The sequence below is a fragment of the Lampetra fluviatilis genome, unplaced genomic scaffold, assembly GCF_964198595.1.
Source record: "Lampetra fluviatilis unplaced genomic scaffold, kcLamFluv1.1 SCAFFOLD_1079, whole genome shotgun sequence".
Lineage (NCBI taxonomy): Eukaryota > Metazoa > Chordata > Hyperoartia > Petromyzontiformes > Petromyzontidae > Lampetra > Lampetra fluviatilis.
The window spans coordinates 94-15,000 of NW_027621044.1; positions in this window are offsets into that span (position 1 = coordinate 94).

The following is a 14,907-nucleotide window of genomic DNA, read 5'->3' on the forward strand; positions in this document are numbered from 1 at the left end:
CACTCAGCCACTCACTCACCCACTCACCCACTCACTCACTCACTCACCCACTCACTCACTCACCACTCAGCCACTCACTCACTCCACTCACCCACTCACCCACCCACCCACCCACTCACTCACTCACTCAGCCACTCAGCCACCCACTCACCTCACCCACTCACTCACTCAGCTCAGCCACTCACTCACCCACTCACTCACTCACTCACTCTCATCACTCAGCCACTCACTCACCCACTCACCCACCTCACTCAGCCACTCACTCACTCACTCACGTCAGCCACTCACTCACCCACTCACCTCACTCAGCCACTCACTCACCCACTCCACTCACTCACGCACTCACCAGCCCACTCACTCACTCACTCCACTCACCCACTCACTCACTCAGCCACTCACTCACCCACTCACTCACTCACCACTCACTCACCCACTCACTCACTCACCACTCACTCACCCACTCACTCACTCAGCCACCACTCACTCACCCACTCACTCACTCACTCAGCCACTCACTCACCCACTCACACACTCAGCCACTCACTCACCCACTCACTCACTCAGCCACTCACTCACCCACTCCACTCACTCACCCACTCACTCACTCACTCAGCCCACTCACTCACTCAGCCACTCACTCACCCACTCACTCACTCACACTCACTCACTCACTCACTCACCCACCTCACTCACTCACTCAGCCACTCACTCACTCACTCAGCCACTCACTCACCCACTCACTCACTCACCCACTCACTCACTCACCCACTCACTCAGCCACCACTCACTCACACCACTCACATCACTCACCCACTCACTCACTCAGCCACTCACTCACCCACTCACTCCACTCACCACTCACTCACCCACTCACTCACTCACTCACCCACTCACTCACTCAGCACTCACTCAGCCAGCCACTCACTCAGCCACTCACTCAGCCACTCACTCACTCCCACTCACTCACTCAGCCACTCACTCACCCACTCACTCACTCAGCCACCCACTCACTCACTCACCCACTCACTCACTCACCCACTCACTCACTCAGCCACTCACTCACCACTCACTCACTCACTCAGCCACTCACTCACCCACTCACTCACTCAGCCACTCACTCACCCACTCACTCACTCACTCAGCAATCACTCACCCACTCACTCACTCACTCAGCCACTCACTCACCCACTCACTCACTCACTCAGCCACTCACCCACCCACTCACTCACTCACACCACCCACTCACCCACTCACCACTCCACTCACCCACTCACCACCCACCCACTCACCCACCACTCACTCACTCACTCAGCCACTCACTCACCCACTCACCCACTCACTCACTCAGCCACTCCACTCACTCACCCACTCACTCACTCACCCACTCACTCACTCAGCACTCACTCACTCACTCACCACTCACTCAGCCACTCACTCAGCCACTCACTCACTCACCCACTCACTCACTCAGCCACTCACTCACCCACTCACTCACTCAGCCACCCACTCACTCACTCACCCACTCACTCACTCACCCACTCACTCACTCAGCCACTCACTCACCCACTCACTCACTCACTCAGCCACTCACTCACCACTCACTCACTCACCCACCCACTCGCTCACTCAGCCACTCACTCACCCACTCACTCACTCAGCTCACCCACTCACTCACCCACTCACTCACTCACCCACTCACTCACTCACTCAGCCACTCACTCACCCACTCACTCACTCACTCAGCCACTCACTCACCCACTCACTCACCCACCACTCCAACCCCACTCACTCACTCACCCACCCACTCACTCACCCCACTCACTCACTCACTCACTCACTCACTCACTCACTCACTCACCCACTCACTCACTCAGCCACTCACTCACCACACTCACTCACTCACTCAGCCACTCACTCACCCACTCACTCCACTTCACTCACCCACCTCACTCACTCACCCACTCACTCACTCACTCACTCACTCACTCAGCCACTCACTCACCCACGCACTCACCCACTCACTCACTCACTCACTCAGCCACTCACTCACCCACTCACTCACCACTCACTCACCCACTCACCCACTCACTCAGCCACTCACGTCACCCACTCACCCACTCACTCAGCCACTCACTCACCCACTCACTCACTCACTCAGCCACTCACTCACGCCACTCCACTCACTCACTCAGCCACTCACTCACCCACTCACTCACTCACTCAGCCACTCACTCACCCACTCACTCACTCACTCAGCCACTCACTCACCCACTCACTCACTCAGCCACTCACTCACCCACTCACTCACTCAGCCACCCCATCACTCACTCAGCCCACTCACACTCACTCACTCACTCACACCACTCACTCACCCACTCAGCCACTCACTCACCCACTCACTCAGCCCACCCACCCACTCACTTACTCACCTCACCCACTCACTCACCCACTACCCACTCACTCACTCAGCCACTCACTCACCCACTCACTCACTCACTCACTCAGCCACTCACTCACCCACTCACTCACCACTCAGCCACTCACTCACCCACTCACTCACTCACTCAGCCACTCACTCACCCACTCACTCACTCACTCAGCCACTCACTCACCCACTCACTCACTCACCACTCACTCACTCACTCACCTCACTCACTCACTCACTCACCCACTCAGCCACTCACTCACCCACTCACCCACCCACCCACTCACTTACTCACCCACCCACTCACTCACTCACTCAGCCACTCACTCACTCAGCCACTCACTCACCCACTCACTCACTCAGCCACTCACTCACCCACTCACTCACGCACTCAGCACTCACTCACTCAGCCACTCACTCACCCACTCACTCACTCACTCAGCCACTCACTCACCACTCACTCACATCACTCACCTCACCCACTCACCCACCCACTCACCCCCCCACCCACCCACCCACCCACTCACTCACTCACTCAGCCACTCACTCACCCACTCACCCACTCACTCACTCACTCACCCACTCACTCACTCACCCACTCAGCCACTCACTCACCCACTCACCCACTCACCCACCCTCCACCCACTCACTCACTCACTCACTCAGCCACTCAGCCACCCACTCACTCACCCACTCACTCACTCACTCAGCCACTCACTCACCCACTCACTCACTCACTCAGCCACTCACTCACCCACTCAGCCACTCACTCACCCACTCACTCACTCACTCAGCCACTCACTCACCCACTCACTCACTCAGCCACTCACTCACCCACTCACTCACTCAGCCACTCACCCACCCACTCACTCACTCACTCACCCACCCACTCACTCACTCACCCACCCACCCACTCACTCACTCACCCACTCACTCACCCACTCACTCACTCAGCCACTCACTCACCCACTCACACACTCAGCCACTCACTCACCCACTCACTCACTCAGCCACTCACTCACCCACTCACTCACTCACTCAGCCACTCACTCACCCACTCACACACTCAGCCACTCACTCACCCACTCACTCACTCAGCCACTCACTCACCCACCCACTCACTCACCCACTCACTCACTCACTCACCCACTCACTCACTCAGCCACTCACTCACCCACTCACTCACTCACCCACTCACTCACTCACTCACCCACTCACTCACTCACTCAGCCACCCACTCACTCACTCACTCACCCACTCACTCACTCACCCACTCACTCACTCACCCACTCACTCAGCCACCCACTCACTCACCCACTCACTCACTCACCCACTCACTCACTCAGCCACTCACTCACCCACTCACTCACTCAGCCACCCACTCACTCACCCACTCACTCACTCACTCACTCACCCACTCACTCACTCAGCCACTCACTCAGCCAGCCACTCACTCAGCCACTCACTCAGCCACTCACTCACTCACCCACTCACTCACTCAGCCACTCACTCACCCACTCACTCACTCAGCCACCCACTCACTCACTCACCCACTCACTCACTCACCCACTCACTCACTCAGCCACTCACTCACCCACTCACTCACTCACTCAGCCACTCACTCACCCACTCACTCACTCAGCCACTCACTCACCCACTCACTCACTCACTCAGCCAATCACTCACCCACTCACTCACTCACTCAGCCACTCACTCACCCACTCACTCACTCACTCAGCCACTCACCCACCCACTCACTCACTCACCCACCCACTCACCCACCCACCCACTCACCCACCCACTCACCCCCCCACCCACCCACCCACCCACTCACTCACTCACTCAGCCACTCACTCACCCACTCACCCACTCACTCACTCAGCCACCCACTCACTCACCCACTCACTCACTCACCCACTCACTCACTCAGCCACTCACTCACTCACTCAGCCACTCACTCAGCCACTCACTCAGCCACTCACTCACTCACCCACTCACTCACTCAGCCACTCACTCACCCACTCACTCACTCAGCCACCCACTCACTCACTCACCCACTCACTCACTCACCCACTCACTCACTCAGCCACTCACTCACCCACTCACTCACTCACTCAGCCACTCACTCACCCACTCACTCACTCACCCACCCACTCGCTCACTCAGCCACTCACTCACCCACTCACTCACTCAGCCACCCACTCACTCACCCACTCACTCACTCACTCACCCACTCACTCACTCAGCCACTCACTCACCCACTCACTCACTCACTCAGCCACTCACTCACCCACTCACTCACCCACCCACCCACTCACTTACTCACCCACCCACTCACTCACCCACTCACTCACTCACTCACTCACACTCACTCACTCACTCACTCACTCAGCCACTCACTCACCCACTCACTCACCCACTCACTCACTCACTCAGCCACTCACTCACCCACTCACTCACCCACTCACTCACCCACTCACCCACTCACTCAGCCACTCACTCACCCACTCACTCACTCACTCAGCCACTCACTCACCCACTCACTCACTCACTCAGCCACTCACTCACCCACTCACTCACTCACTCACCCACTCACTCACTCACTTAGCCACTCACTCACCCACTCACTCACCCACCCACCCACTCACTTACTCACCCACCCACTCACTCACCCACTCACTCACTCAGCCACTCACTCACCCACTCACTCACTCACTCAGCCACTCACTCACCCACTCACTCACTCACTCAGCCACTCACTCACCCACTCACTCACTCAGCCACTCACTCACCCACTCACTCACTCACTCAGCCACTCACTCACCCACTCACTCACTCACTCAGCCACTCACTCACCCACTCACTCACTCACTCAGCCACTCACCCACCCACTCACTCACTCACCCACCCACTCACCCACCCACCCACCCACTCACCCACCCACTCACCCCCCCACCCACCCACCCACCCACTCACTCACTCACTCAGCCACTCACTCACCCACTCACCCACTCACTCACTCAGCCACCCACTCACTCACCCACTCACTCACTCACTCACCCACTCACTCACTCAGCCACTCACTCACTCACTCAGCCACTCACTCAGCCACTCACTCAGCCACTCACTCACTCACTCACCCACTCACTCACTCAGCCACTCACTCACCCACTCACTCACTCAGCCACCCACTCACTCACTCACCCACTCACTCACTCACCCACTCACTCACTCAGCCACTCACTCACCCACTCACTCACTCACTCACTCAGCCACTCACTCACCCACTCACTCACTCACCCACCCACTCGCTCACTCAGCCACTCACTCACCCACTCACTCACTCAGCCACCCACTCACTCACCCACTCACTCACTCACTCACCCACTCACTCACTCAGCCACTCACTCACCCACTCACTCACTCACTCAGCCACTCACTCACCCACTCACTCACTTACTCACCCACCCACTCACTCACCCACTCACTCACTCACTCACCCACTCACTCACTCACTCAGCCACTCACTCACCCACTCACTCACCCACTCAGCCACTCACTCAGCCACTCACTCACCCACTCACTCACCCACTCACTCACCCACTCACCCACTCACTCAGCCACTCACTCACCCACTCACCCACTCACTCAGCCACTCACTCACCCACTCACTCACTCACTCAGCCACTCACTCACCCACTCACTCACTCACTCACTCAGCCACTCACTCACTCACTCAGCCACTCACTCACCCACTCATTCACCCACTCACTCACTCACTCAGCCACTCACTCACCCACTCACTCACCCACTCACTCACCCACTCACCCACTCACTCAGCCACTCACTCACCCACTCACCCACTCACTCAGCCACTCACTCACCCACTCACTCACTCACTCAGCCACTCACTCACCCACTCACTCACTCACTCAGCCACTCACTCACCCACTCACTCACTCACTCAGCCACTCACTCACCCACTCACTCACTCAGCCACTCACTCACCCACTCACTCACTCAGCCACTCACTCACCCACTCACTCACTCAGCCACCCACTCACTCACTCACCCACTCACTCACCCACTCACTCACTCACTCACCCCACTCAGCCACTCACTCACCCACTCACTCACCCACCCACCCACTCACTTACTCACCCACCCACTCACTCACCCACTGACCCACTCACTCACTCAGCCACTCACTCACCCACTCACTCACTCACTCAGCCACTCACTCACCCACTCACTCACTCACTCAGCCACTCACTCACCCACTCACTCACTCACTCAGCCACTCACTCAGCCACTCACTCACCCACTCACCCACTCACTCACTCAGCCACCCACTCACTCACCCACTCACTCACTCACTCACCCACTCACTCACTCAGCCACTCACTCACTCACTCAGCCACTCACTCAGCCACTCACTCAGCCACTCACTCACTCACTCACCCACTCACTCACTCAGCCACTCACTCACCCACTCACTCACTCAGCCACCCACTCACTCACTCACCCACTCACTCACTCACCCACTCACTCACTCAGCCACTCACTCACCCACTCACTCACTCACTCAGCCACTCACTCACCCACTCACTCACTCACCCACCCACTCGCTCACTCAGCCACTCACTCACCCACTCACTCACTCAGCCACCCACTCACTCACCCACTCACTCACTCACTCACCCACTCACTCACTCAGCCACTCACTCACCCACTCACTCACTCACTCAGCCACTCACTCACCCACTCACTCACTTACTCACCCACCCACTCACTCACCCACTCACTCACTCACTCACCCACTCACTCACTCACTCAGCCACTCACTCACCCACTCACTCACCCACTCAGCCACTCACTCAGCCACTCACTCACCCACTCACTCACCCACTCACTCACCCACTCACCCACTCACTCAGCCACTCACTCACCCACTCACTCAGCCACTCACTCACCCACTCACTCACTCACTCAGCCACTCACTCACCCACTCACTCACTCACTCACTCACTCAGCCACTCACTCACTCACTCAGCCACTCACTCACCCACTCACTCACCCACTCACTCACTCACTCAGCCACTCACTCACCCACTCACTCACCCACTCACTCACCCACTCACCCACTCACTCAGCCACTCACTCACCCACTCACCCACTCACTCAGCCACTCACTCACCCACTCACTCACTCACTCAGCCACTCACTCACCCACTCACTCACTCACTCAGCCACTCACTCACCCACTCACTCACTCACTCAGCCACTCACTCACCCACTCACTCACTCACTCACTCAGCCACTCACTCACCCACTCACTCACTCAGCCACTCACTCACCCACTCACTCACTCAGCCACCCACTCACTCACTCACCCACTCACTCACCCACTCACTCACTCACTCACCCACTCAGCCACTCACTCACCCACTCACTCACCCACCCACCCACTCACTTACTCAGCCACCCACTCACTCACCCACTGACCCACTCACTCACTCAGCCACTCACTCACCCACTCACTCACTCACTCAGCCACTCACTCACCCACTCACTCACTCACTCAGCCACTCACTCACCCACTCACTCACTCACTCAGCCACTCACTCACCCACTCACTCACTCACTCAGCCACTCACTCACCCACCCACTCACTCACTCAGCCACCCACTCACTCACTCACCCACTCACTCACTCACTCACTCACCCACTCAGCCACTCACTCACCCACTCACTCACCCACCCACCCACTCACTTACTCACCCACCCACTCACTCACTCACTCAGCCACTCACTCACTCACTCAGCCACTCACTCACCCACTCACTCACTCAGCCACTCACTCACCCACTCACTCACTCACTCAGCCACTCACTCACTCAGCCACTCACTCACCCACTCACTCACTCACTCAGCCACTCACCCACCCACTCACTCACTCACTCACCCACCCACTCACCCACCCACTCACCCCCCCACCCACCCACCCACCCACTCACTCACTCACTCAGCCACTCACTCACCCACTCACCCACTCACTCACTCACTCACCCACTCACTCACTCACCCACTCAGCCACTCACTCACCCACTCACCCACTCACCCACCCACCCACCCACTCACTCACTCACTCAGCCACTCAGCCACCCACTCACTCACCCACTCACTCACTCACTCAGCCACTCACTCACCCACTCACTCACTCACTCAGCCACTCACTCACCCACTCAGCCACTCACTCACCCACTCACTCACTCACTCAGCCACTCACTCACCCACTCACTCACTCAGCCACTCACTCACCCACTCACTCACTCAGCCACTCACCCACCCACTCACTCACTCACTCACCCACCCACTCACTCACCCACCCACCCACTCACTCACTCACCCACTCACTCACCCACTCACTCACTCAGCCACTCACTCACCCACTCACACACTCAGCCACTCACTCACCCACTCACTCACTCAGCCACTCACTCACCCACTCACTCACTCACTCAGCCACTCACCCACCCACTCACTCACTCACCCACCCACTCACCCACCCACTCACCCCCCCACCCACCCACCCACCCACTCACTCACTCACTCAGCCACTCACTCACCCACTCACCCACTCACTCACTCACTCACCCACTCACTCACTCACCCACTCAGCCACTCACTCACCCACTCACCCACTCACCCACCCACCCACCCACTCACTCACTCACTCAGCCACTCAGCCACCCACTCACTCACCCACTCACTCACTCACTCAGCCACTCACTCACCCACTCACTCACTCACTCAGCCACTCACTCACCCACTCAGCCACTCACTCACCCACTCACTCACTCACTCAGCCACTCACTCACCCACTCACTCACTCAGCCACTCACTCACCCACTCACTCACTCAGCCACTCACCCACCCACTCACTCACTCACTCACCCACCCACTCACTCACCCACCCACTCACTCACTCACCCACTCACTCACCCACTCACTCACTCAGCCACTCACTCACCCACTCACACACTCAGCCACTCACTCACCCACTCACTCACTCAGCCACTCACTCACCCACTCACTCACTCACTCAGCCACTCACTCACCCACTCACACACTCAGCCACTCACTCACCCACTCACTCACTCAGCCACTCACTCACCCACCCACTCACTCACCCACTCACTCACTCACTCACCCACTCACTCACTCACTCAGCCACTCACTCACCCACTCACTCACTCACCCACTCACTCACTCACCCACTCACTCACTCACTCAGCCACCCACTCACTCACTCACTCACCCACTCACTCACTCACCCACTCACTCACTCACCCACTCACTCAGCCACCCACTCACTCACCCACTCACTCACTCACCCACTCACTCACTCAGCCACTCACTCACCCACTCACTCACTCAGCCACCCACTCACTCACCCACTCACTCACTCACTCACTCACCCACTCACTCACTCAGCCACTCACTCAGCCAGCCACTCACTCAGCCACTCACTCAGCCACTCACTCACTCACCCACTCACTCACTCAGCCACTCACTCACCCACTCACTCAGCCACCCACTCACTCACTCACCCACTCACTCACTCACTCACTCACCCACTCACTCACTCAGCCACTCACTCACCCACTCACTCACTCACTCAGCCACTCACTCACCCACTCACTCACTCACCCACCCACTCGCTCACTCAGCCACTCACTCACCCACTCACTCACTCAGCCACCCACTCACTCACCCACTCACTCACTCACTCACCCACTCACTCACTCAGCCACTCACTCACCCACTCACTCACTCACTCAGCCACTCACTCACCCACTCACTCACCCACCCACCCACTCACTTACTCACCCACCCACCCACTCACTCACCCACTCACTCACTCAGCCACTCACTCACCCACTCACTCACTCACTCAGCCAATCACTCACCCACTCACTCACCCACTCACTCACTCACTCAGCCACTCACCCACTCACCCACTCACTCACCCACTCACTCACTCACTCAGTCACTCACTCACCCACTCACTCACTCACTCAGCCACTCACTCACCCACTCACTCACTCACTCAGCCACTCACTCACTCAGCCACTCACTCACCCACTCACTCACTCACTCAGCCACTCACTCACCCACTCACTCACTCACCCACCCACTCGCTCACTCAGCCACTCACTCACCCACTCACTCACTCAGCCACCCACTCACTCACCCACTCACTCACTCACCCACCCACTCACTCACTCAGCCACTCACTCACCCACTCACTCACTCACTCAGCCACTCACTCACCCACTCACTCACCCACCCACCCACTCACTTACTCACCCACCCACTCACTCACCCACTCACTCACTCAGCCACTCACTCACCCACTCACTCACTCACTCAGCCACTCACTCACCCACTCACTCACCCACTCACTCACTCACTCAGCCACTCAGCCACTCACCCACTCACTCACCCACTCACTCACTCACTCAGTCACTCACTCACCCACTCACTCACTCACTCAGCCACTCACTCACCCACTCACTCACTCACTCAGCCACTCACCCACCCACTCACTCACTCACCCACCCACTCACCCACCCACTCACCCCCCCACCCACCCACCCACTCACTCACTCACTCAGCCACTCAGTCACTCACCCACTCACCCACTCACTCACTCACTCACCCACTCACTCACTCACCCACTCAGCCACTCACTCACCCACTCACCCACTCACCCACCCACCCACCCACTCACTCACTCACTCAGCCACTCAGCCACCCACTCACTCACTCACCCACTCACTCACCCACTCACTCACTCACTCACCCACTCAGCCACTCACTCACCCACTCACCCACTCACTCACCCACCCACCCACTCACTTACTCACCCACCCACTCACTCACCCACTCACCCACTCACTCACTCAGCCACTCACTCACCCACTCACTCACTCACTCAGCCACTCACTCACCCACTCACTCACTCACTCAGCCACTCACTCACCCACTCACTCACTCACTCAGCCACTCACTCACCCACTCACTCACTCACTCAGCCACTCACTCACCCACTCACTCACTCAGCCACCCACTCACTCACTCACCCACTCACTCACCCACTCACTCACTCACTCACTCACCCACTCAGCCACTCACTCACCCACTCACTCACCCACCCACCCACTCACTTACTCACCCACCCACTCACTCACCCACTCACCCACTCACCCACTCAGCCACTCACTCACCCACTCACTCACTCACTCAGCCACTCACTCACCCACTCACTCACTCACTCAGCCACTCACTCACCCACTCACTCACTCACTCAGCCACTCACTCACCCACTCACTCACTCAGCCACTCACTCACCCACTCACTCACTCAGCCACCCACTCACTCACTCACCCACTCACTCACCCACTCACTCACTCACTCACTCACCCACTCAGCCACTCACTCACCCACTCACTCACCCACCCACCCACTCACTTACTCACCCACCCACTCACTCACCCACTCACCCACTCACTCACTCAGCCACTCACTCACCCACTCACTCACTCACTCAGCCACTCACTCACCCACTCACTCACTCACTCAGCCACTCACTCACCCACTCACTCACTCACTCAGCCACTCACCCACTCACTCACTCACTCAGCCACTCACTCACCCACTCACTCACTCACTCAGCCACTCACTCACCCACTCACTCACTCACTCAGCCACTCACCCACCCACTCACTCACTCACCCACCCACTCACCCACCCACTCACCCCCCCACCCACCCACTCACTCACTCACTCAGCCACTCACTCACCCACTCACCCACTCACTCACTCACTCACCCACTCACTCACTCACCCACTCAGCCACTCACTCACCCACTCACCCACTCACCCACCCACCCACCCACTCACTCACTCACTCAGCCACTCAGCCACCCACTCACTCACCCACTCACTCACTCACTCAGCCACTCACTCACCCACTCACTCACTCACTCAGCCACTCACTCACCCACTCAGCCACTCACTCACCCACTCACTCACTCACTCAGCCACTCACTCACCCACTCACTCACTCAGCCACTCACTCACCCACTCACTCACTCAGCCACTCACCCACCCACTCACTCACTCACTCACCCACCCACTCACTCACCCACCCACTCACTCACTCACCCACTCACTCACCCACTCACTCACTCACTCAGCCACTCACTCACCCACTCACACACTCAGCCACTCACTCACCCACTCACTCACTCAGCCACTCACTCAGCCACTCACTCACCCACTCACTCACTCACTCATTCACTCACTCACCCACTCACTCACTCACTCAGCCACTCACTCACCCACTCACTCACTCACTCAGCCACTCACCCACCCACTCACTCACTCACCCACCCACTCACCCACCCACCCACTCACCCACCCACTCACCCCCCCACCCACCCACCCACCCACCCACTCACTCACTCACTCAGCCACTCAGTCACTCACCCACTCACCCACTCACTCACTCACTCACCCACTCACTCACTCACCCACTCAGCCACTCACTCACCCACTCACCCACTCACCCACCCACCCACCCACCCACTCACTCACTCACTCAGCCACTCAGCCACCCACTCACTCACTCACCCACTCACTCACCCACTCACTCACTCACTCACCCACTCAGCCACTCACTCACCCACTCACCCACTCACTCACCCACCCACCCACTCACTTACTCACCCACCCACCCACTCACTTACTCACCCACCCACTCACTCACCCACTCACCCACTCACTCACTCAGCCACTCACTCACCCACTCACTCACTCACTCAGCCACTCACTCACCCACTCACTCACTCACTCAGCCACTCACTCACCCACTCACTCACTCACTCAGCCACTCACTCACCCACTCACTCACTCACTCAGCCACTCACTCACCCACTCACTCACTCAGCCACCCACTCACTCACCCACTCACTCACTCACTCACCCACTCACTCACTCAGCCACTCACTCACCCACTCACTCACTCACTCAGCCACTCACTCACCCACTCACTCACCCACCCACCCACTCACTTACTCACCCACCCACTCACTCACCCACTCACTCACTCAGCCACTCACTCACCCACTCACTCACTCACTCAGCCACTCACTCACCCACTCACTCACCCACTCACTCACTCACTCAGCCACTCACCCACTCACCCACTCACTCACTCACCCACTCACTCACCCACTCACTCACTCACTCACCCACTCAGCCACTCACTCACCCACTCACCCACTCACTCACCCACCCACCCACTCACTTACTCACCCACCCACCCACTCACTCACCCACTCACTCACTCAGCCACTCACTCACCCACTCACTCACTCACTCAGCCACTCACTCACCCACTCACTCACTCACTCAGCCACTCACTCACCCACTCACTCACTCAGCCACTCACTCACCCACTCACTCACTCACTCAGTCACTCACTCACCCACTCACTCACTCACTCAGCCACTCACTCACCCACTCACTCACTCACTCAGCCACTCACCCACCCACTCACTCACTCACCCACCCACTCACCCACCCACCCACTCACCCACCCACTCACCCCCCCACCCACTCACCCCCCCACCCACCCACCCACCCACTCACTCACTCACTCAGCCACTCAGTCACTCACCCACTCACCCACTCACTCACTCACTCACCCACTCACTCACTCACCCACTCAGCCACTCACTCACCCACTCACCCACTCACCCACCCACCCACCCACTCACTCACTCACTCAGCCACTCAGCCACCCACTCACTCACTCACCCACTCACTCACCCACTCACTCACTCACTCACCCACTCAGCCACTCACCCACTCACTCACCCACCCACCCACTCACTTACTCACCCACCCACTCACTCACCCACTCACCCACTCACTCACTCAGCCACTCACTCACCCACTCACTCACTCACTCAGCCACTCACTCACCCACTCACTCACTCACTCAGCCACTCACTCACCCACTCACTCACTCACTCAGCCACTCACTCACCCACTCACTCACTCACTCAGCCACTCACTCACCCACTCACTCACTCAGCCACCCACTCACTCACTCACCCACTCACTCACCCACTCACTCACTCACTCACTCACTCACCCACTCAGCCACTCACTCACCCACTCACTCACCCACCCACCCACTCACTTACTCACCCACCCACTCACTCACCCACTCACCCACTCACTCACTCAGCCACTCACTCACCCACTCACTCACTCACTCAGCCACTCACTCACCCACTCACTCACTCACTCAGCCACTCACTCACCCACTCACTCACTCACTCAGCCACTCACTCACCCACTCACTCACTCACTCAGCCACTCACTCACCCACTCACTCACTCAGC